This window comes from Crinia signifera, chromosome 3, assembly GCF_055691185.1.
Source record: "Crinia signifera chromosome 3, ASM5569118v1, whole genome shotgun sequence".
In the NCBI taxonomy this organism is placed as follows: Eukaryota; Metazoa; Chordata; class Amphibia; order Anura; family Myobatrachidae; genus Crinia; species Crinia signifera.
Window position 1 is genome coordinate 160,409,356 of NC_139219.1, and position 23,386 is coordinate 160,432,741.

At 42.9% G+C, this 23,386-nt stretch overlaps 2 protein-coding genes across 2 annotated transcripts in view; one reads left to right on the top strand and one right to left on the bottom strand.

Annotated features, from left to right (window-relative positions):
• LOC146063912 (uncharacterized) overlaps positions 1–23,147 on the top strand; it is a 152,667-nt gene extending 129,520 nt beyond the window's left edge. Inside the window, exon 6 of the transcript XR_014471709.1 lies at positions 22,773–23,147. The gene's annotated coding sequence lies outside the window, so the exon portion shown is untranslated. The remainder of the gene's footprint in view (positions 1–22,772) is intronic.
• SLC35F1 (solute carrier family 35 member F1) overlaps positions 1–23,386 on the bottom strand; it is a 298,410-nt gene that overhangs the window by 102,220 nt on the left and 172,804 nt on the right. The gene's annotated exons all lie outside the window — the stretch shown is intronic.

Below are 23,386 nucleotides of genomic sequence, written 5' to 3' on the forward strand. Positions count from 1 at the left end.
GATTTACCTTGAATGTATCTTATACCCCGCAAAAACCCGGGTCATTGGTGGGTCAGACCCGGGTCAGCGGTGGTGTAAATGCATACCTCCCAACTTTTCACCTGAGGAAATAGGGACACTGCATACGCCCCGCCCGAAAAAGGGGGCGGGACATATGCAAATGAGGGTGCGGCTTATGCTAATTAGCCGCGACCTCATTTTCATACGAGAATAGACGCTGTGCGCATGCGCACAGCGTCTATTCTACTAGATTGGGGGGTCTCCCAACTGCCACCCCCCGCAGCGGGACAATGCCTGCCGCGGGTGGGACAGCGGGACAGGACCCGAAAATCGGGACTGTCCCTCTAAAATCATGACAGTTGGGAGGTATGTAAATGGGTCACGCCGTGTCCCTTTACACGGGACTTCTACCCATGTCGTTTTTGGTGTAAAAGGGGTATAATATAGAAATGTATTTGTTTCACATGTATGTGACAGATAATGATCCTCCCTTGTATCCATTGAAACAATCCCCTCTATGTTTTTTTACTGTAAATGGTGTAACACAAGATATATGGAGTAGTAGATGTATAGTGTATATACGTTTATAAATCTTATAAACTTACACAGACACACATCCCCATCATTTAATCACTAGGGACATAAAACAAATTCATGCACAACTATTTGTTTTCAGTTACAATACCCTTATTAAATAACACATTTCAATATACTGCTATGCACAGGATTCAAACTTATAACATGGTAGGAGATAGGGGCAGTCAGCAGATGTCAGGCATCAAATAGAAGGGAAGCTACAGGTGAAAGTAATAAAAACAGGTAAATAACAAGCACTGCCCACTGCACCCTCTCCCCTACAGGGCTGTGTGTGATGACACACTCTGCACCTCACACAATGCGGCAGGGTAGAGGTCCTGTGTAAACCACAAAAGCACATGTTCCTTTTTATTTTCTACAATGTATTACTTGATATTCCCTAAACCAGCCTGGGCTTGGCTGATACTATAGAAGTTATGCTGCAAAGAGGAATTAGAGAGCAGAAGTCAAAGTTCTCAGAATTCTTTTCTTTTAAGGCAGTTTATGAACAACAGCACCACTTTCAGCCAACCAAGTGTATGTATTGACTAGGCTTGTAGTGCCCCAATTCCCTGTGCAGGAAAAGTAATAGATTGGTAATTACACTTTGAAATCCCTTGACCAAATTAAATTTAGTAGCATTCTATTTCAATAGATTTAACAGTACAAGTTAAAACACTAAAACAAAAGTGAAAGATACTTTCCACTTATTTTGTAATTGCATTAGCAGCAGCTGAATTACTCAATTACAGTTCACAAAGACCTTTCACATATATTAATTACTTCAGCAGATGTGTCTGCAATTGTAAACTAAACTGGAAGTTCATGAGTGAGGCATTTTGTGAGAGGTGGAAAGAGATCCTTGTGGGCAGATCCGCAAACATAGAATTTGATCTGATGCAGTGCTTTATATGTTACATGTTATATAAGGTGTGTACACACGGGGCAATATGATCGCTGGCAATATATTGCTAGCAATATATTGCTCAGCAATCACATTGCTCAGTGTCACGTTTTCATCTGCGACCAGAGATGGTCGCAGATGAAAATCACACTGCCGGGAGAAGAGGCAGGGGAAGTCGCTGGTCGGAGGAGCATGCTACTCCGACCGGTGACCATTCAGGGGCTGAAAACGGGAGCGCGCACCCAGCGATTTATCACTGGTGCACACTCCAATCACTGGCAATATGGTCGACCAGCGACCATATTTCCAGCGATATTTGCTATAATCGCCCTCGTGTGTATGCACCTTTACTTTCCAAAGCCACAATTTAGGCACACTGCGGTACATTTAATAAAGCTTCTAAAAATTAAGAAGTGATGTTGCCAATAGATACCAATCAGATAATTTACATGATAGGGGCGTCAAAGTTGGGGTGCAGTGGTCAGCTGATCTAGAGTCCTAATGTCATCTGATCCAGTTTGGGTAGTAATGCTAACCCTTAACCCTAATCCTAACCCATTAGCATAGCTCTCCTGTGAATGTCAAACTCCACTTCCCATAGTCTAAATCTATCACTGCAGTTATTGCTCAATAGTCCTCTCCCAACCCTAATCCTCGCCCTAGTGCCTAAAGCTGTGTGCACAGGCTGGAGGCATGGCGATTTTGACAGCTGAGTCAAAATCACGATGTAATCAGCCATCGGAGATATAGATGGCTAACTACATCTTGCCATCCCCAGACAGTTTTATGAAAATTGCCTTGCTTGCACAGTCTGTTTGGCTGGGAAATAGTGACGCCATGCAGAGGCGGTTTCAAACCCCATGGGGCCCTATGCAAGATGCCGGCTTGGGGCCCTACTTCAATCCCTAGGCCCTCCCTCAAACAATCCATAGCTTTATATTTTTGATGTTGATTGCTGATTATTTTATTTATTACCAGTTGTTTATATTGCACCAAACAAATTAATTCTTGGCACTTGAGACATGCTAAACCAAAGTTATCAATGTATGGTTTTGACTATTCATTCAATCGCAGCAGCTCACAAAGTTTGCACATTTTTCAAAGAAAGACCAATAAGGAATGGAGAAGTAGCTGCGCAGGTGAGTGAATAGTGGGAAGGTCTGCCAATAATAAATTAAACAATAACAATAGTATGCCTGATAATATCAAGTTATATGGTATTTATTAAAACACAAGGTTAACGAAACATTAAAAAAATAATAGCCAACTGACCGCATAGAGATATAGAAATCACCAATATATTATAAAACTAGCAGATATCAATATACACACACCGGGCTGTTGCACAAGCTTGTAAGGGAGTGTAAAGGAGTCCGTGAATTGACGGTATTGCAAATAAGCCAGAAAACCTGTCCTGCTGTTGGAGATTTAGTATATAAACTGTGCACTAATCAACAAGTTGTTTTCTTGTTCACAGCCAATTCTAAAAAGCCTTTGAAAAAGCTGTGGTTATTGCAGCAAAACGCATGAGAGGCCTACACCCTATCAGATCCAGCCTTGTACATATGTGCTCTGTTGTGGCCAGACTAGCCCTGGACTCATTTTGGTAATCCATAATGCCCCGACGTTTAATGACCCAAAGTTTCAGTCCCACCGAAACGTCGAGGCATTATGCATTACAAAAATTGTCTCTTGAAAAATTGAGCTTTGGCTGAAATAATAAAACTTCAGATGATTGTGATACTGGCGAGTACTCATTATTCCACACCTGATGGTTTTGGAATACATGGACTATTTTTGGGCACATATGATATTGCATGTACCTATATTGGGCACCCCCCTGCTGGAACATTGGGTAAGAGTGCGGTTTCTCTAATTTGATTTTATATATATATATATATATATATATATATATATATATATATATATATATATACATGCATGCCGTATCACCGCACTCTCTGGACTTTGCTCACCGCACATCAATCAACAGGCGATAGCCATTATTTCAGCAACGAAGGAAAAAATAGATTTGAGTGGTGCGCTATCAACAGCTGCTGGTACTGGGTTGTCAGGCCCAAAAACAATATAGAAACAAAAGGAGGGGTGTACCAGCGCTGGCTGTACAAATATGTAGACCAGACGGTTTCTGAAAAATTATTACAATTTATTCTACATGAATATAAAAACAAATATAATAAAAACACACATTAATAAGTGAGCACAAGATGTTATGTCCATAGATTATGGAGCTCCACAATTGTGGTTTTGCTGAATGAATTTCAAAAGAATAAAATATGTTACCATCAGCTGTATCACTGGTTGTTATACCAGGAATGGGTGTGATGATAAGTCCCGATACAGAGTACCCTCTTGAGATGTGGGAAAAATCTCCCTATTCGGTGTCTTCTCCTTTAGGATGGACTTTGTTAGGAATTGTGCAGAAATCCCATATTGTAATCCAATTAGGTCAGGAGGTCATGGACATCATTGGGAGAAGGGGCATCACTTGGTAGCAGGTGGATATTTTTCATTCAAAGTAGCTCAACGCGTTTCCCCGGATGTTTGCTGTCCGGCTTCCTCAGGAGCAAGTGTGTGGATTGAGCAGCAAGCTCAGTTTATATAGCAAACCATTAATTGCTTATTAGAAACATCTGTGCCATTGTGCTCTGTTTGGTGAACAATGACTCATTAAAAAACCATTAAGCTATTTAAAAACATTATTCAGAAAACCGTCTGTATATATAATAGATAAATTGTTCTAGGAGGCAGTTTTAGAACTAATATAAATAAATAGAAACATTTTTTGAGGCAATGTGGGTGTGTTTCAAATTGCGGTCGCATGACCAGGAGTGAGGATTGTAGGTAATAGATCGAGTGGAAAAAACGCTTCTCTGTATCTACCCAGTGTGGCATACCCCATCTCTGTGTCGGCTGACAGACAGATGAGCCCCACCGCACACCGCCGATTGCCAGTATCGGCGGCGGAACGGCGAGACTCACCTATGTATGTCAGTCGGCGTCTGCTGCGTTGCTAGGTGACGGGGATGTGTGACGTGCAGCGTAATGCGTCACACAGAGCCGCCCTGCAATGGAATAGACGTCTACCAGGCCGTCCCGGTCGTCATGGAGACCACTGGAAGCACTGACATAGCTCTCACAGTGACTCATGTGTCTCATTATTTCAGCAACGTTTCGGGAAACTTTATTATCCCGTCCTCAGGCTAGGTAAATGTTACCCGTCTGAGGACGGGATAATAAAGTTTCCCGAAACATTGCTGAAATAATGGCTATCGCCTTTTGATTGATACGTGGTGAGCAAAGTCCAGAGAGTGCAGTGATATGGCATGCATGTACGAACTCTTCTTAGTCAGCACCTGGGCAGATGCAGCAAATTTGGAGTGTGCCAGCCAGGGCCGGCGCCACCACTAGGCAAATCTAGGCATTTGCCTAGGGCGCCAGCCACTGGAGGGCGGCACTTCGCCCCTCGCCTCTCGCATGGAGGCTGCAGGGGTGTCCGTGCCGGGTACCTGCGGCACTGTGTGATCTGGCGGCGGGGTCCCTGCAGTGATGTGCGCTATCCGGCAGCCAGGCGGTGGCGCAGGAAGCGCTGCTGGGTTTGAAAACATTCCGCATGCTGATTGGCTGAGATTCAGCCAATCAGCGTGCGGTGAGTTTTCAAACCCATCAGCGCTTTCCGCGCCGCCGCCTGGCTGCCGGATAGCGCACATCACTGCAGGGACCCCGCCGCCAGATCACACAGCGCGGGGATTAAATAATACTGTAAATTTACATTAAACATCAGGCATATTACTATTGCTTTCACACCTTTCTTGTTTTTGTTCCTCACTTGACTGGGAAAGTTACTACCCCCCATGTATTGCATATACTACTCCCAGTATATAGCAGCTATTTGACACAGCAGCTTCATTGCATTGCGCCCCTCTATATCGTTTGCTGTAATTCCTGGCTGGGGATTTTGCTATTAAATTAGAGATCATTATTTTAAGTTAGCAATATTTGTGGGTTTTGTATTTATGGGAGTGTTTTTTTTTTAAATAACAGATGGGAAACAGCACACCAGTCCAAGGTCTTCATGCACATTAGCCCTAGCTAGTTTTAATGTGCAGTCCAGAAAACATAAAAATCAATCCTAGCCTGTCCAGGCTAATAATTAAATAAAATTGCTCCCTCTCTTAGAATGGTAGAACCTAATGACCATACCTCTAACATAAGCATGGGCACAGTATTCACATCCAGCAATCACAGAACTGCTGCCTGTTCTACACTCACTACACTAAGGGCAGTATTCAATGAGAAAAATTTGCCGGGTAGCAATTCTCCATCTTTTCATGGAGAACTGGAATGTGAACTTTTAAACTAAAAGGTTTTTTTTTTTAATTTGGGTGTCAAAAAATCAGGATTTTTTTTCTGTGAAGGGGCATGTTATTTTTATTCATGTGCTTATAGCACATGAATATATACTCATTAGATATTCATATATTCACTGCACCCGATCATTACATATGCATAATCGGGTGCAGTGAATACTGGGTCCCCCGCTGGCTATAGGGGGGGCAGCTTGTGCTGCCTGGGTCCCGGGGAGCCCTCCTCCCCTCCACATATGTTCTGGGGCAGCCAGGGAGACTTTAATCTCCCTGGCTGCCACCGTCCCCCGGCTCCCTGCCAGCTCCCTGCCACGGACGCTCGTCCGCTGCAGGGGTTAAGACTCGCCGCGAGTGGCGGCGAGTCTTAATCACATTGAATAGTGGGAGCAGGAGTGGCAGCGAGCCCTCCGGAACAGGGCGAGTGCATGGCGAGAGAAAAAATCTCTCGCCATGCACGGAGAATATTTATCATTGAATACTGCCCTAAGAATCCGGTTCTCAGGCTGAAGACCTGAAATGGGCCTAATAATAAATTATCTAAACACTTTAATTTGCTGACATATACTTGCTCATTGTCATGTTGCAAAACATCAACCATTTGACAGCATTAAACTATTTTCAGTACTTGAAATACTTAATGTTTACATCCCGTAAAATGAAAATAATGTTAACCTGCAGCTAATTAAATAATTCCCTTATTTCTATAGTTTACTATAATGTAGTCATGCATATTTGCATTAAGTCGGGACTGACAAAAACACCCACTGAATGATTTAGTATTGAAAACATATTTATTCTAATTAATTACTGTTTCCTCTCCCAACCAGGAGAGCGATGAGAACGGCCGTGCCTGCAAATCTGCTGCCGAGGACACACTGATCCTGCTGGCGCTGCAACTGACACATCTCCCCGGCTAATACCTGAGAAGTTTGACAGTACAGTGGTGACATTGGTCGATAGAGCTGACTGAGCAAGTTGTGGCAGATTTCCAGTTAGTTGCAATGATGTTTAAACGCCTGTAGTTTATTTCCAACTTCTCCCAGCTGGTAGCCTGGGAGAATTGTCATTTACAAGATCAACTAGGGATGCACATATTCCCAAACTGCCTTCCTTCTTTATGCATTGGACTGTCACGATTCTACTAGTCAATGGGAATATTTAATTAGATAAAAATTATTTTTAAATAGTGTTCTATCTATCTATCTATCTCATCCCTTAATTAATTTTAATTCTGGCATTTAGTTAGTATTATTGATTGTTAAGTTAATTATATTCTATGTTAGCGGCAAGAATCATAAGGGCAGACGATTGTATTAAATAAGAGGCCTGTGAAATGGCGTTCTGACAGCCCATAGAGGTGCTCAGGAAACTTCTGGTGTCAGCGGCACTGTAAATGGTTGACGTATGTACAGGTGAGCTCTGTTGCGAGGTTCAGTGGAACATCACCAGAAATGAAATCACCCCCATGGGATTCAGGGAAGTGACGAATGCTTCATATGTAGCTTGGACTCCCAGATGAATAAATAAATTCACAGACGCTAGTATGCCTACCCATATCACTAATCTAACGTAAGACAGTGGCCAATGTGTTGTACAAGATCAGTGCATGAAGTTTGTGTGTGCAAGTGCATGACGACATTGTGTGCTTTGCAGTACATTTGTGTTTGTGACACCCTAAATTAGCATGTAAAGATGATGGCTTGATAGACACATTTCTCAGATAACTGTATTGTCCGTATTCTTGTACACAACATCAGCTATCCATGACTACATTCCTCCCAGCAATCTAACCCTCATTTTGGCTAAACAGTCCTTTTATCTCCACTTAACTTTACATTCTACTGACCTTTGCTATATTCTTAATTGTGTCTGTGATCTTTATCGTCAACCCCCACGCAGCTCATTAGTACTGGAATACTTACAGCGCTTCTGTCTCTCTGGCCCAGGTCTCCTCTGAATACAGGCAGTACCTTGACATAATAATCTGCCACCAATAGACAGAGACATAGTCAGTCCCACTAATGATTTTCCTACACTGACAGTATTTCATCTGTAAGGGTCCAGATGACCACCAGAAAACTTCAAATGAGTAATCTTCAGGCAGCAAAGCGCAGAACCACATCATTTCCACCTCTGTGTCCATAATAGACCTAATGCAAATACGGCTGCACTGTGTTTATTGTATGCAAATTGATCAGTGTTTATTACTACGCTTCATTGAGCCACAGTGTTCATCAGTCACACCGAGGAATAAGGGGCAAAAAGAGAGACAGGAAGACCGCATTTGGGGGTGGTAATGGGGAGTGGTTTCGGTAAACGCAGATGACGTGTGATGGCATTTAAATGTCATTTGTGGGCGTGCATAAATTACCAGTTGTAATCTTACTTGCTACTGGAGAACCCTCTGCTTTCCAAGAGAGCAGCTCAGACTTAGCGTCTATAGAGGCACTCAAAATCCATGACATAACCAGACTTGCGACTATGGTACAGGTTGAGTATCCCGTATCCAAAATGCTCGGGACCAGGAGAATTTTGGATACCGGATTATTCAGTATTTCGGAATATTTTAATATTTCAATTATGTATTTTGAAGTATCTTGCATTTATGCTGTATAAACACATCAAACACATGAAATGCACACAAATATATTTTATTTGTTCAAAAAACAAGGTTTCAAAACATGAAACAAAATTTGTGTACTATCTCAGATATTGAATTTGAATGTCAAGCAATCATTTTCTTGCACATATATATAGTGCCAGTTACATATCATGTCACCAGTAGTGCTGTTACAAATGTCCCCAGTGAGTTTTTAGCAAAAAAAATATTTTTTTTTCACTTTCTGGAATGTATGGTTTTCGGAATAATTCGGATAACGGATATTTGGATACGGGATACTCAACCTGTACCAATGTTTCAGCACTTGTATGCTGTTAGATAGAAAGGATGCGGTAGCAGTAAGCGTCATTATGCTCCGGTTAGCTTCTTCCCTTATTATTCAATTGCAATAACTAATGTAAAAACATGACAACAACAATTGCAAGAACAACCACATCTGAACTAGGCCCAATATATTCTATTTGGGTCCAAAATCATAGGTGGTGATGCACAAAAAATATATTGAATAAACAGACAAAATTGCCAATTAGTGGCTCAGTCTATACTGTACATACTAGTTTTTCAATTACCAATTACATATCTTACAAGTGTATGGGCAGCATAATGCTAAGTGACCCAGTGCAGCGTTTAAAAAAAATACATTTATAGCTGCAACTTTTTCTTATGAAGGAAATTGCATCAGTGATCTAGGAATAAAATGCGATTTAAAAATGAAAGTTGTCTGGGAATAGCATTGTATAAAGTGGTCAGGGACAGGATCTGAGCTTATAAAATGTTCAGCTAACAGCTATTGCCACTTACAACTGAATACTATTTTAGAACAGGACTCTGAACTCACAATGTAAGCTGAATCTGATGGTATATTACATAGACAAATACCGCAGAGTCTGCCTTGCAATGAATCACAGTATTTCATTTATACTGATTTTTCGCTGCTTTTCAGCAGTGATTGACATTCCTGTTTTATTCTTATTTTCTTTCCAAATGTTCTTATGTTTCATTCCAGTTCTTTACCATCTTAATTCATTTGGAAATGTTGGTGAAAAAAAAAATTTATGTATAAAAAAAAATATATATATAAATGTATGTGTGTGTATAATATATCGTAAACTATAGTCCTAATGCATCTTTGTTTAGCCTTGCACCTAGATTGCTTAGAGATAAAGCACACATCGCTGTACAGTATGTGTAGGGCCCATTGCGATAGCGATGCGCCGGCCCTGCATGTCGCTATCCTGGGAGATGTATAACCAGCCTACTGGATAAATCTAGTCAGATCGCTTAGCAAGAGACTGCACATCGTTTGTGTTTTGTGTAGTGGGCGATAGCGATCATCAATCTGCATTAACTTGCTTAACTTAAATCTCCCATGCTTAATTTACTTGCTTAACTTAAATAGCTGATTGGCTGAGAGAGTTCTCAGCCAATCAGTGGCTTTCCATTCATGTGTATGTTTTTTTTTTTTTAAGAGAGCCCGCTGGCGCTGCCTAGCAGCAGCTTCTCCTGCCTGGCTCCCTGGTTCACCTAGCTAGTGCACAGGTGTAGTCATTACTAACTCTCTCATTTTCAAACATGTGCTGCATACATTCCTAACAGACACATTCTACAGATCCACAGGTGGCTTGGAAAACGGTTATGGTCTATTAGATCTACAATGTCTAGGTCTACAGTCATATGGTCGACAACTAATGGTCGACAGGGTCAAAAGGTTGACAGGGTCAAAAGGTTGACAGGGTCCAAAGGTTGACAGGGTCAAAAGATCGACATTCAAAAGGTTGACATGGAAAAGGTCGACCTGAGTTTCTCATGAATTTTGGTTCACGCCACATGAATACCCCCTAAGTGTACTGCGTCCCCTGGCATGGCTCCCTATGCTCGCCATGCTTCAGGCATTATTATATTCTCCAACCCGTAGTAGATGGTAGGGTATGAAATACCTCCTGTCGGCACAAGTCAGCTCAAAATTTTGTTAAAAAATGCATGTCTACCTTTTTCATGATGACCGTTTCCATGTCGACCTTTTGACCCTGTCGACCTTTTGACCCTGTCAACCTTTTGACCCTGTTGACCTTCTGATCGTCGACCTTTGGACCCTGTTGACCTTTTTATTATCGACCTTTTGACCCTGTCGACCTTTTGACTGTTGACCAATAGTGTTAAACCTTATGACTGTCGACCTAGAGTCAATCTATCATGTGTCTGAATACCCTGCAAAACATGGAGTGTTGGTACTGTAGATCTCAAGGACCGGTTTGGGCACTCCTGGTCAAAGGTCTATACAGTAGGTGTGCATGTTTTATAGATCTCCTAGTTGGTGCACAGGTGAGGTGTAGTCATTACTGTCTGACACATCATAAAAGACTCACAGGAGGGGCTAATTATTTAAATTCTGATACTATGGAGATCTGTAAAACAAGCATTGTTGAGGATATGTGAGTAATTTGATTAGGGGTGCTACCCCACTACATCTTCATCTATTGTAATTTCACAGTGATTACACCCTTGGGGGTGAGATATGCCTGATCAACTCTTGATTTTTGTGAGTGAAACTTTAAGGGGGATAACACCCCGGCTATAATCAAAGTTTATCATTTGTGTAGAAATTACACTATAAAAAGAAAAAAATCTATTGTCTCAACTGTATTACATGATGTGATTTGTCCTCTATCTCCATTTTCTTGTAATTGCATAACAAACATCATGAAGAGAAGGATTTGAGAAAACACATCAGGACACATCATAAAAACAGGGGAGTACTAGCCTCTTTTTTTATCTACATAAGCCCCCATATTTGTATATTTGTGATATCTTTTTTGTTCCTCATATTATAAACCAACGTACACCCCTTCATAGCTACCGTCGGTGTGTATATATAAGGGGGACAGGTTGTACAGTACACCCAGGCCCACAGCACACACTCTGCACCCATACAATCATACTTAACTCTCTGGAGTCCTGCTTCAGCTCCAGGAACATAGCGTGGGTGCCAGAGATCTGCAAAAACACATATCCTCTGGCACAAAGCTAGAGTATACTGTACTGCCAGGCAGGAGGACTACAGGGATTTTTCAGATGGTCCCCCTCCACTCTTTAACTGACCCTGATGGCATAGGTATCACCTGATGGTAGTGGACTCTTTCAGTAAGATAATGTGTCCAGGAACACTGCAAAAATTGTTCAGGAATCTGTAAGATGTGATGGTAAAACAAGTCTGAGCCATGTGGGTGACACTGCGGAATTTACAGGACTTAAAGGATGTGCTGCTAACATCTTGATGCCAGATACTATAGGACACCTTGAGAGGTCGTGGAGTTCAGTCCAAGCCTTGATGGGCTCACTGCATTTGCGGCGAACCTAGCCGTTCCTGGGAATCCTTGCCACCCTCTGATAGCGAGGATTTCCCCAGAACATAGAATATGGCAAGCGGCCGGTGAGGATGGCTTTTCCCTCACCAAAAAAAATGTAAAAACCCTCCTCACTGCCGCTCACCGAGCGGCATTGAATACACCCCTATATAAGGCAGATGGCTTTAATGTTATGGCTGATGGGTGTATCCTCAGAATTTAGAGTGCAACACCCTATGGACCAGGCTTAAAAAGTGATAAAGTGGAGAGTGATAAACCATCAGCCAATCAACTCTTTCAAACCCACCCTGCAACATGACAGTAAGAAGCTGATTGGCTAGGTGTTTATGTAACAGGACCCTTGTAACAGAGTAATACTTAGTTATTTAAAGACGGCTTCAGTTGATTCAGGATGCTTCATGGCCCTTTCTGTAGGAGCCCTTGGTAGGAGATGTGACAACCCAAAGAGACTACAACAATTATCAGCGACAACGTTTTATAGCTCAGGAACTGATTGGTCACTGCTGTAAGTCAATCATGGTTAAGGGTCGGCACAAACAATACATGTTAGCATCAGACATAGGGTAGTCTCATGAAGTGTAATCGTCAGTTATGAAATCAAACAGTACTTCAATTGAAAGTTTAGAACATAGCATAAACAAATTATACTAGTAACACTCTATGGCCCTTATTCAGATCTGATCGCAGTACAAATTTGTTCTCAAAATTGGCAAAACCATGTGCACTGCATGTATAGAGAGAGTTAAATTTGGGTGGGGTGTGTTGAAGCTGAAATCTAAATTGCAATATAAAAATAAGGCAGCCAGTGTTTACCCTGCACAGAAACAAAATAACTCACACAAATCTAACTCTCTCTGCGCATGTTAGATCTGCTCCACCTGCAGTGCACATGGTTTTGCCCATTTTAAGAACAAATTTGCACTGAGATCAGATCTGAATAAGGGCCTATATCTTCATTATAGTCAAGTGACAAAGACTGGGCATCTATGCCTAGAATTATTGAACCAGTATGGTGTCCATACTACCCGCTCAGCGGTAATTTAGGTAGTATATTAATCTCACTCTGAAGTCAAACTGTCCCAAAAGGTAATATCCTCCAATGAGAATGAATAATTAAATTGGCACTGTGCACAGTTATTTGTAATCCAATGGGCAGGTGTTGTATGCAGGCTGTATCCAGATATACACAGGGTGGCAAATAGAGGGTGCTGTGGAGTCTGAACAGACAATATGTACTTGAGTTCGCCAATATCAGAGTCACCAATAGAGGGCTCTTTGCAGCCAGAGGACTGTATCAGAGTCACCAATAGAGGGCGCTTTGCAGGGTATGAGGAAGGCACCAGACAGTGCAGGCTAATACAGATTGCCTTCTTTGGGAGTACTGTGGGTTGCCTTCGCATGATTGATGCGCAGTCAGTGCGTGATTGATGCACACACTGTGGGGGATGGTAGCGGCTAGTTATACCATGTGATTGAGGGGTGTTGGAGTACCTTTATAGTCTGCTGCAGTTGTCAGCTCCCACCAGTCATGACTTTCTTGTGGCTCCGTCTGATGCGGGGACTCGCCAGAGATGTGGACAGGCATGTTCCTATCTCTGTGTTGCTGCCTGGTGCTATCAGCGTCTTCCCTGCTTGCTATGTTCTGCTCTTTCCGATCCCGCAATGCCGGTCTTCTCCTCTGTCAGGTCGGGGGTCACGCACGCTGCTGCAGGCCCCGTCTATTCTGATGCAACCTCCATTCCTTCCACGGTGCTGATCCCTCTGCTACATGCTTGCTTCCCGCACTGCTCGCCTCTCTCCATCGTGTCCAACGCTGTCTTCCTCCTGCCCTTAACTCCTTCTTTTTTTCCCCGTGCAGCACCTGCCAATCCAGACTGGTCCTGGCTTCTTTGATTCTCTTCCCCCTTCAGCTGCTTTGTCTAGGCAACCTGGGAAGGGGGTATTAAACCCTGCAGTCCAGTATTCTTCAGGTAGCAGTGGCTGCAATTATAAGCAGGTGAGGTTCTGGAGTGTTGTACCACACGTTACCTTACAGGAATGATGCGTGTCCTCATGAAACTGAAAGGGGCCTAACGTCCCAGACAAAGGGCCTTATTTTGGTTCACTCTTTCTGACAAAATACTTCTTAGATGGACAAAACCATGTGCACTGCAGGGGGGCAGATGTAACATGTGCAGAGAGAATTAGATTTGGGTGGGTAATTTTGTTTCTGTGCAGGGTAAATACTGGCTGCTTTATTTTTACACTTCAATATAGATCTCACTTTGAAATAAAACCCCACCCAAATCTAACTCTCTGCACATTTTGCATATGCTCCCCTGCAGTGCACATGGTTTTGTCCATCTAAGAAGGATTTTGTCAGAAAGAGTGAACCAAAATAAGGCCCAAAGTCTTTCACTGCCCATTTCAAAACATTTGACGGAAAAATAAATCAAATTATTAACATATATACATTCACAGACATTGTGCAATTTATTCTCGGTAGCGCAAGGGCAGAACACCTTTAGTGCTGTATCCTGACCTCCAGACACTGATTACATTCAGTATACTTGCACCATTAGTAACATGGGGGTGAAGGTGCTGTGCACATCGGTTATGTGTTCGTCATCTGGCAACTCTGGAGCTGTACTCCTGGCAATGGGGTAGAGAATGGCACTTCCCATAAACATCACTAACTTGATGGGGTCATCAAGTGGTATACTGCCTGGGAGTTCCCATCCCTGTGCCACAGGACTCCTCTCCTCTTGCGGTACAGGTTCTCGCTCTTCTGAGGTGCACAACTTCAGGTCGCAGGGCACAGTGCTGATTTGGCTGTCTTTTCTCTTGAGCTGGTAAGTATGCAAGCCATCATATGGGACTTTCAGTTTGTGGGGCACTGGGTTCACTGACTTCTGAGGTCAGGTCCTTGGGGAGTTTGCCTTGCTTTCCGAACATCAAGTAGAAGGGCTTGAAGCCAGTCAAACACTGCTATTTATTGTATAGATAGGCCAGTTCAGGGGAAGGTGGGCCACTGGGCCCATGTTTCTGTGGAAAGGCTTCAAAGCATTCCTATTACTGTTTTGTTGGCCCTTTTGCAGAGACCACTCCCCTGTGGTTCTCAGCTTGCTACCCCCATTCATGCAACACAATTCATATAAGAGCTGGGATTCAAATGCTGGGCCCTGGTCTGTCAGGATCCGATCACTATACCTGTAGTGCCAGACAAAGTGCTTCATGAGGTGCTCGGCTGTGGTCTTTGCAGTGAAATCACGAGCTGGGACCACCACTAGGAAATTACTGTAATGGTCCATGATGGTCAGAGAATACTGGAGGCCATTAAAGCTTGGCTCCAGCTTGACGTGGTCTAGTACTACCAATTTGGCTGGACGGCTACTTGGAATCGGGTGGAGAGGATCTTACAGGGAGGATTCAGCTGGACGTTTCAAGTTGCAGCTCACACAGTCACAACACCATTTTTACACATCAGCCCACATACCTATCCAAAAGTACCACTTCCTAAATGTTGCCTCCATATTCTGGGTGCCGAAGTGGACAAACTGGTTGTGATAAGCAGTGAGTAGGAAGTTGGCTTGCACTCTTGGTACCAAAATCTGGTGTATGGGTTGGTGGGTGCCAGGATCAACACTGGTATGGACAACAATTCCTTGTCAAAGGTCTAGATGGTAACGTTGTCTCAAAAGCTTGACCAGCTCTGGGTCCATTTGGGCTCTTTGTGTCTTGGTCAGCCGCCCTTTTCAGCAGAGAAGGTCTCTATGGCTTTGGATCACTAGATTCAGTTTCTGCATCAGTTCACAGTTGAACCCTTACTGATCCTGAGGATTCGGATCAGGTGAGGCATTGGTAGTGACAACAACAGGATCGGAAGTGACAACGGGTCTTTGCTTTTTGGGGCTTTGAACACGGGAGTCTCGATTTCTTCAGACGAATCTCGCTCTTCTTCCTCTATGTCCTCCATGGGAAGGTGGGATAGGGCGCCCAAGTTTGGCATTTGACATAGCACTGTGCTAGATCACGGTATAGCGAAAGTTTGCAAGGCGTGCCATCCATCTCTGCCCCATGGCTCTGTCGGGTCGGGGGTCACACACGCTGCCACAGGCCCCGTTTCTTCTGTTGCAGCCTCTGTTCCTTCCACACCACTGATCCCTCTGCTCTACACTTGCTTCCTGCCCTGCTCGCCTCTCTCCTTCATGCCCAATGCTGTCCTCTTCCTGCCATTAACTCCTCCTTCTCTTTTTTCTTGTGCGGCGGCTGCAAATCCAGCCTGGTCCTGGCTTCTCTGATTCTCCTCCCCCTCCGGCTGCTGTGTTTAGGCAACCCAGAAAGGGGGTATTAACCCCCTGCAGCCCAGGATTCGTCCGGCAGTGGTGACTGCAATTATAAACAGGGGTGGTGCTAGAGTAGGGTAATGTTACATATCTAGAGAAGCAAATGTTACATATCTTCAATGAAAAAACAATATGGCAAAATGTAAATATAAGCTTATCTATTTCATTTTCACTTCCAAATATAAGGTTATCTGCCATAAGAACTACTTGGGCGAAATGTAATAGGGTGCGATTTTTTAGACTAAAAAAAAATCGCACCAAATCGCACCTTTAAAAATCGCGTTTTTTGCCGCGAATTCGCATATGTAATGAGATGCGAATTAGCGGCAAAAAAATGCGATTTGCCGCGATTTGCCGCGATTTTTAGTCATGAAAATGTGCGCATTTTCAGTCATGAAAATGTGCGCATTTTCAGTCATGAAAATGTGCGCATTTTTATAAATGCGCTTTTGTGCAAAAAAAAAAAAAAGTTAAAAAAAAAACGGCGTGGGGTCCCCCCTCCTAAGCATAACCAGCCCCGGGCTCATTGAGCCGGACCTGGTTCCAAAAATACGGGGGAACAAAAAGCATAGGGGTCCCCCGTATTTCTGAAACCAGCCCCGGACTCTTGGACCGGTCCTGGTTCCAAAAATACGGGGGACAAAAAATCTGGGGGTCCCCCGTATTTTGAAACCAGCACCGGGCTCCAACAGCCCGCGGTGTCATGCCACAGCCGGGGGACACTTTTTATACAAGGTCCCCCGGCCAAAACATGAGCACCGTGGCTGGTCAGCCTTGGACGGGGTACCTGGAGGAGTGGGGACCCCCCCAATAAAGGGGTCCCCCCCCCCCAGGCTTCACCCGTCCAGGGCTGAAGCCCGGGGCTGTCACCGGCGTCCGTGGCCAGTGGACGCCGGCCTGATAGGGTTAAATCCATCATACATATCATTACATTGCTTTTTACCGGCGAACTACAAGTGCCAGCAGACCTCCCCCGCATGCTGGGACTTGGAGAACCACAAGTCCCAGCATGCAGGGCATTAATGGGCCCGCTGGGACTTGTAGTCCACCTGTAAAAAGAATGTTTATAAAAAACACACACACAGAGAAGTACAAGTTTATTACACACACACACCTCAATTTTACACCAGCATACTTACCATTCCTGGATCCAGCGCTGGTCTGGCTGCTTTACAGCCGCCTCCCCCCGCACTGACAGGCAGCGGGGAGAATCGGCTTTCTCCGTTGCCTGTCACCGGCTTTCTCCGTAGCTTCTGTAGCTCTGTCCCAGTGCTACAGAGGCTGAGAGCGTGATTGGCTGAGCTACAGTATGCGTCTCCATGGAGACGCATAGCTCAGTCCTGATTGGCTGAGCTATGCGTCTCCATGGAGACGCATACTGTAGCTCAGCCAATCACGCTCTCAGCCTCTGTAGCACTGGGACAGAGCTACAGAAGCTACGGAGAAAGCCGGTGACAGGCAACGGAGAAAGCCGATTCTCCCCGCTGCCTGTCAGTGCGGGGGGAGGCGGCTGTAAAGCAGCCAGACCAGCGCTGGATCCAGGAATGGTAAGTATGCTGGTGTAAAATTGAGGTGTGTGTGTGTAATAAACTTGTACTTCTCTGTGTGTGTGTTTTTTATAAACATTCTTTTTACAGGTGGACTACAAGTCCCAGCGGGCCCATTAATGCCCTGCATGCTGGGACTTGTGGTTCTCCAAGTCCCAGCATGCGGGGGAGGTCTGCTGGCACTTGTAGTTCGCCGGTAAAAAGCAATGTAATGATATGTATGATGGATTTAACCCTATCAGGCCGGCGTCCACTGGCCACGGACGCCGGTGACAGCCCCGGGCTTCAGCCCTGGACGGGTGAAGCCTGGGGGGGGGGGGACCCCTTTATTGGGGGGGTCCCCACTCCTCCAGGTACCCCGTCCAAGGCTGACCAGCCACGGTGCTCATGTTTTGGCCGGGGGACCTTGTATAAAAAGTGTCCCCCGGCTGTGGCATGACACCGCGGGCTGTTGGAGCCCGGTGCTGGTTTCAAAATACGGGGGACCCCCAGATTTTTTGTCCCCCGTATTTTTGGAACCAGGACCGGTCCAAGAGTCCGGGGCTGGTTTCAGAAATACGGGGGACCCCTATGCTTTTTGTTCCCCCGTATTTTCGGAACCAGGTCCGGCTTAATGAGCCCGGGGCTGGTTATGCTTAGGAGGGGGGACCCCACGCCGTTTTTTTTTTTATAAAAACACTTTTACACATTTTTATTAACAGAACCATGCACAGATCTCAATGATCTGTGCATGGTTCTGTCAAATTCGCCTGTCAGAACCTGGTCTATTTTTTTTGCGATTTTTGGTAACATTGACCAAAAATCGCACCCTATTACATTTGCGAGTTGTATACTTTATAATGGGAAAACATCTGGATGCGAATTGAAATGTGACTAAAAATCGCACTTCTAAAAGTGCGATTTCGCGGTAAAAAGTGTGATTTTTTACCGCGATTTTCAACCTATTAAATGTGCGATTTTCGGAAAATGTGCGATTTCGGCCGTTTTTGACCAAAAATCGCACATGTCTAAAAAATCGCACCCTATTACATTTCGCCCCTTGTCTCTAAAGGTCTGTAACATTCTAAAGTGTACACGTTCTGCTACTGAAGTTTAAAGTAAAACATAAGTAAAGTTATTGCATCAGTCAATATGATTAATTGATTAACTATAGTTCACTTTTAATGCGTGACACAGTTGACAAAGTAAACTGTACACTTCTGAATTGAACACTAATTATATCTTAAACACAATTATTTCTGAAATGGGAATTTTCTTCCTCAGGCAACACAGTTATCATCTTGCAAGAACCTTTGAAATCACCATCATAAGCTCAGACAATACGTGTGAGGAATGCATAGATAGCCATGGGTGTCAGGAGTTTAGATGTGTATTTCAAAGACATTGCTAGCAGAGTGTGTCTTCAAAATACATTAAGTGAGGAATTCTTATATCATACACAAGATTTGTTCTATTCTACAAAGAGACACAGTAAAATAAAACTTTAGGCATTTTAATTATTTGTTAACTTTTACTAAAAATGAAATTTAGAAGGAAATCTCGAAAACAATACTCAGAAACAGACTAAGGGCTATTCAATCCCCGCCGCTATTTCCATCAGGGGAAATAGCGGCTGGTGCCTATTCATTCCTGTCATTCCTGACAGCATTGACGAGGCAGCTCGTCAGAAGGGACCTGACTTTAAAAGCAGTCTGGGCCATTTTGCCAAAAACGGACGTGGATTGTCCAGATCGCAGCCGGATCTCAATCTTTCTGGGCCGTTTTCGCAGACATGCCGCTTTTTTCGATAATCAGCAGGTGGGACATTGAATCCCAGCTGATAATAAATTGGCAATCGGGCTGAAAATGGGCCAGGGTCCTGACTGTCAGGAAATACTGACAGTTAGGACCCGGGATTGAATACCCCCGTATAAGCTCTTAGGAGCTAGGATATCTAGAACATCCCTAGAACATTCTATATTCTGTTTCAAAATGCCCATTGATTAGAACTGATTTATTAAATGCTAAACAAAGTGTAATACAATTAAAAAGTACTAAAATTTTAGATATTAAAATAAAATTATTTCAATAATTTATAAACAAAATGTTTCATATAGTACAATCAGGATATAAATCATTGTATTCTAACTATTCTGTCGAAATTCCCAACGCTGGTAGAGTTGGTATTTTGAACACCAGCATCCCCCCGCCGGTCACCATTATGTATCCCCATCCAAACAAATCCCCAAATTACATTACATTTGGTCGTCCCATCTTTTACTCTGACTGCTTTATTCTAATAGTGTGGTTGAAGTTTTTCAAACAAACTTATTGTATTACAAATTTCTCTATACAGTGACCCCAGTTAATCCTTTTTACACTGACTCTTGGCTGTCATCGTCATAGTGGGAATTCCTCAATGAGGATATCTCCAAGAATGCAGTCTCTAGGGCAGGCATGTCCAAACTATGGCACTCCAGCTGTTGTGAAACTACAAGTCCCATCATGTCTTGCCACTAAAACAATGGCAAGGCACAACAGCTGGAGGGCCATAGTATGGATATGCCTGCTCTAGGGTTATTTTCTTTTTGCCCAATTAAAAAAAATCTTGTGGACCTACTGTAATAGCCTTAGGGGTGATTATTACAAGATTCTGAGTCCTAATGTATTGCACTCCCTCAACTCCATCTCTGCTCATTAATGCTGGCCATACACTCGACCAACTTTCATCCAACCAACCAACTAGTTGGTTAGAAGGAATAAAAATCTGGTAATGAATCGGAGCAAATGTAATTTGTAAATCAGTAATAAGCTCCCAAAGTCTGGAATTGGATATAAAATGTCCTTCAGACAAATTACTGTACTGTAATTGAATCTGTTTGATTTAAACAATTGACTGAATGTTTTTTGGGTACTTATTTCCTAGCACGGCGCCCACGATCTAGATTGTATGTGTCGGGACGATATCGCAAGCATTGCATGCATCTTATGTGTTTGTGCATGGACGAGATCGACGAAATATACAATCTATACAATTGAAAAGATTTTTAATTATATGTACAATATCGCATCTTATGGATCTCATCCTATGGATATCATGGATCTTATGCATCCATAAGAAGCCATAAGATAAAAGATCCATCAACACCAACCCGAAGCGTTGCAAGCTCGCGAGGTGGATAGTGATGGTATGAAAAAGTCGGAGGACGCGTGCCGCCGCCCCTAGCCACGTTTCGGGTTGGTGTTGATGGATCTTTTATCTTATGGATCTCATGGATCTTATGCATCTTATGGATGCATAAGATCCATGAGATCCATAAGATGAGATCCATAAGATGCGATATTGTACATACAATTAAAAATCTGTTCAATTGTATAGATTGTATGCATTAATTAAGGCATACAATCTTATGCAATGGGCGCCGTGCTAGGAAATAAGTACTGTTTTTTGTCTATTTTCCTGGGTTTGTGAGCAAATTGCTGATTGTCGTTTGCTCCCATACAGTTCCAGATTTTCAGTCCAACCAACTAGTTGGATGGTTGGATGAAAGTTGGCCTAGTGTATGGCTAATATAAGACTTTGACTCCCATACAATGTTTTTTTTTCCTCCTACAGGACTATAATACTTTTGAACCAGATTTGCACCATGCATCCAAATCACAGGTTTTTAGATTTGGACCACAGTCATTTCCACATCTGTACTTTTATGGCTTCTACTACTGGAGCTGAACATCATGTTATGTTTCGATTAATGGCCAATAAAATACTTTTAATGAAGAAAAAATGTATACTGTTACTGTCTTTCTAGTGCATTCAACAACATGTTGATATAGGGAAGGATGTACATATAAATAGATATTAAAATAATGACATTCTGATAAGCAACCAGTCCAGTTTCTGTTGAATTTTATTCCAGAGAGGAAAATATGTAAATAATGCTACACAGTAATCTGGTGCTGATATTTGTTGTGCTTGTTTCTGATGGTGGCGGTCAAATAGAAATAGAAATAGAAATGGAAAGTGGTTTTGTTTCATAACAGAAAACTGAAGAATTATGTGAATCATCTGGAGACCAGGTGATAATTAATTCTGTTTCTGTTGCCCGTCAAATGCAGTGTGCAGCAGAATATGTTAGCTAAATTAGTCAAAACTGTTGTTCAAACCAGACATAAAAACAACAATAGCAAAAACAATGGTTGACAGTTATAATGAGGACTTATTTCTACTCATGGGTTACACATACAATGGAGATCATGAGGTCTTGGGGGCCACATACATTAGGGCAGAAAGAGCTAGTGACCTCATTACATAAACTTTGGAATATTGGTTCAAGCAAAAAGCATTACAGAAAACTGAAATGTCTAATTAAATCAGAATGTTTATTTATTCTTTATTAACAGTTTATTTTATAGCACAGCAAATAGGAAACGCCAGTGACAAAACAAAACTGTCTGGTAATCGGCAGTTATAGAAGTATGAAAGGCACTGCTGGCAAGATAACACTCTATAGGGAAATATGCATTGGTACTCGTGGTCCACCAGACTGCAAAGGTTCTTGGTAAAGCTGTATGATATGGTAATCCAGCAATGTTACCCTGGGGTCAGGAGGATGAGAAAGTGAAGAAAGAAAATCTGTGAGGATATATGTGGACTGTACAGTGGGGATGTAATTGGATAGGAAAGTTTGTGAAGGTTATGTAGGTGGTTTTGGAGTTTGATAATCTTGCTTGAAGAGGTGACTTTTAAGGGAGATATCTGGTGAAGTGATAAAATAAGTAGAGAAATGGTCTGTACTAACTACAGTGACACAATCTAGCTCCAGCTTAATGCTGGTAATGGTATCATATCCTCTTGATATAATATACGCATATCCTCTTGGTATATCCTACAGCTTTTCTCCTGATCTAAGGTTCCTCCTCAATGCTTTTGTGCTTTTAAAGTATTAACTTTGGTAAGCTTAACTTGTTTTTATACTTCTCAATAAATGTGATATTATTTATTACACTATGGTGACAAGGAATTACATACACTGGATAAGATAATGTCTTGGTCTTTATTTTGTTGCAGGTAAACAGCGTACCAGGTAAACAGCAAAGGCAAGGATGGTTACAGCATTGCAGCATACAGATCTCTCAGCATAGTACAAACTCCTCAGTATGTTCCAGTGGTCCCTACCATAGCTCACACCACCAGCCTATCACCTGGGTAGCTGTTCCACCATCAGGAGCAGTGACCATCTGCCCTGGAAACACTTATGTCAGGACTGCCATTGGTATCAATCTGACCTGCAGTACCTCTGGTCTGCCAGAGGTGCTGCAATTTGCTTCTGGCCTTCAGTGCCTCTGGTTTGCCAGAGGTGCTGCTGGTGTGTTCAGACTGCATTACCTCTGGGTGAGCGCCAATGGTTGTTTAGTGTATTACTACTCAGTCTCACCACTTGAATCTTACAGATAGACTAAGAAGAATTGATTTTGCTGTACATAATATATACTGGTGGTGAGTGATCTTTTGCATGCATGCAATGTGCCAATCTACAATTTGAATGATAAAGATGTTAAAATATCAGGTTTCTTACAGTTTCTCGTAATCAAACATTTTGCTGCTGCCAGAATGTTTTTTTTTTTATCAAGTTGTTGCTCCATTCCTGAAGATAAGAGGAAGATCCAGAGGATTGTGCCTCA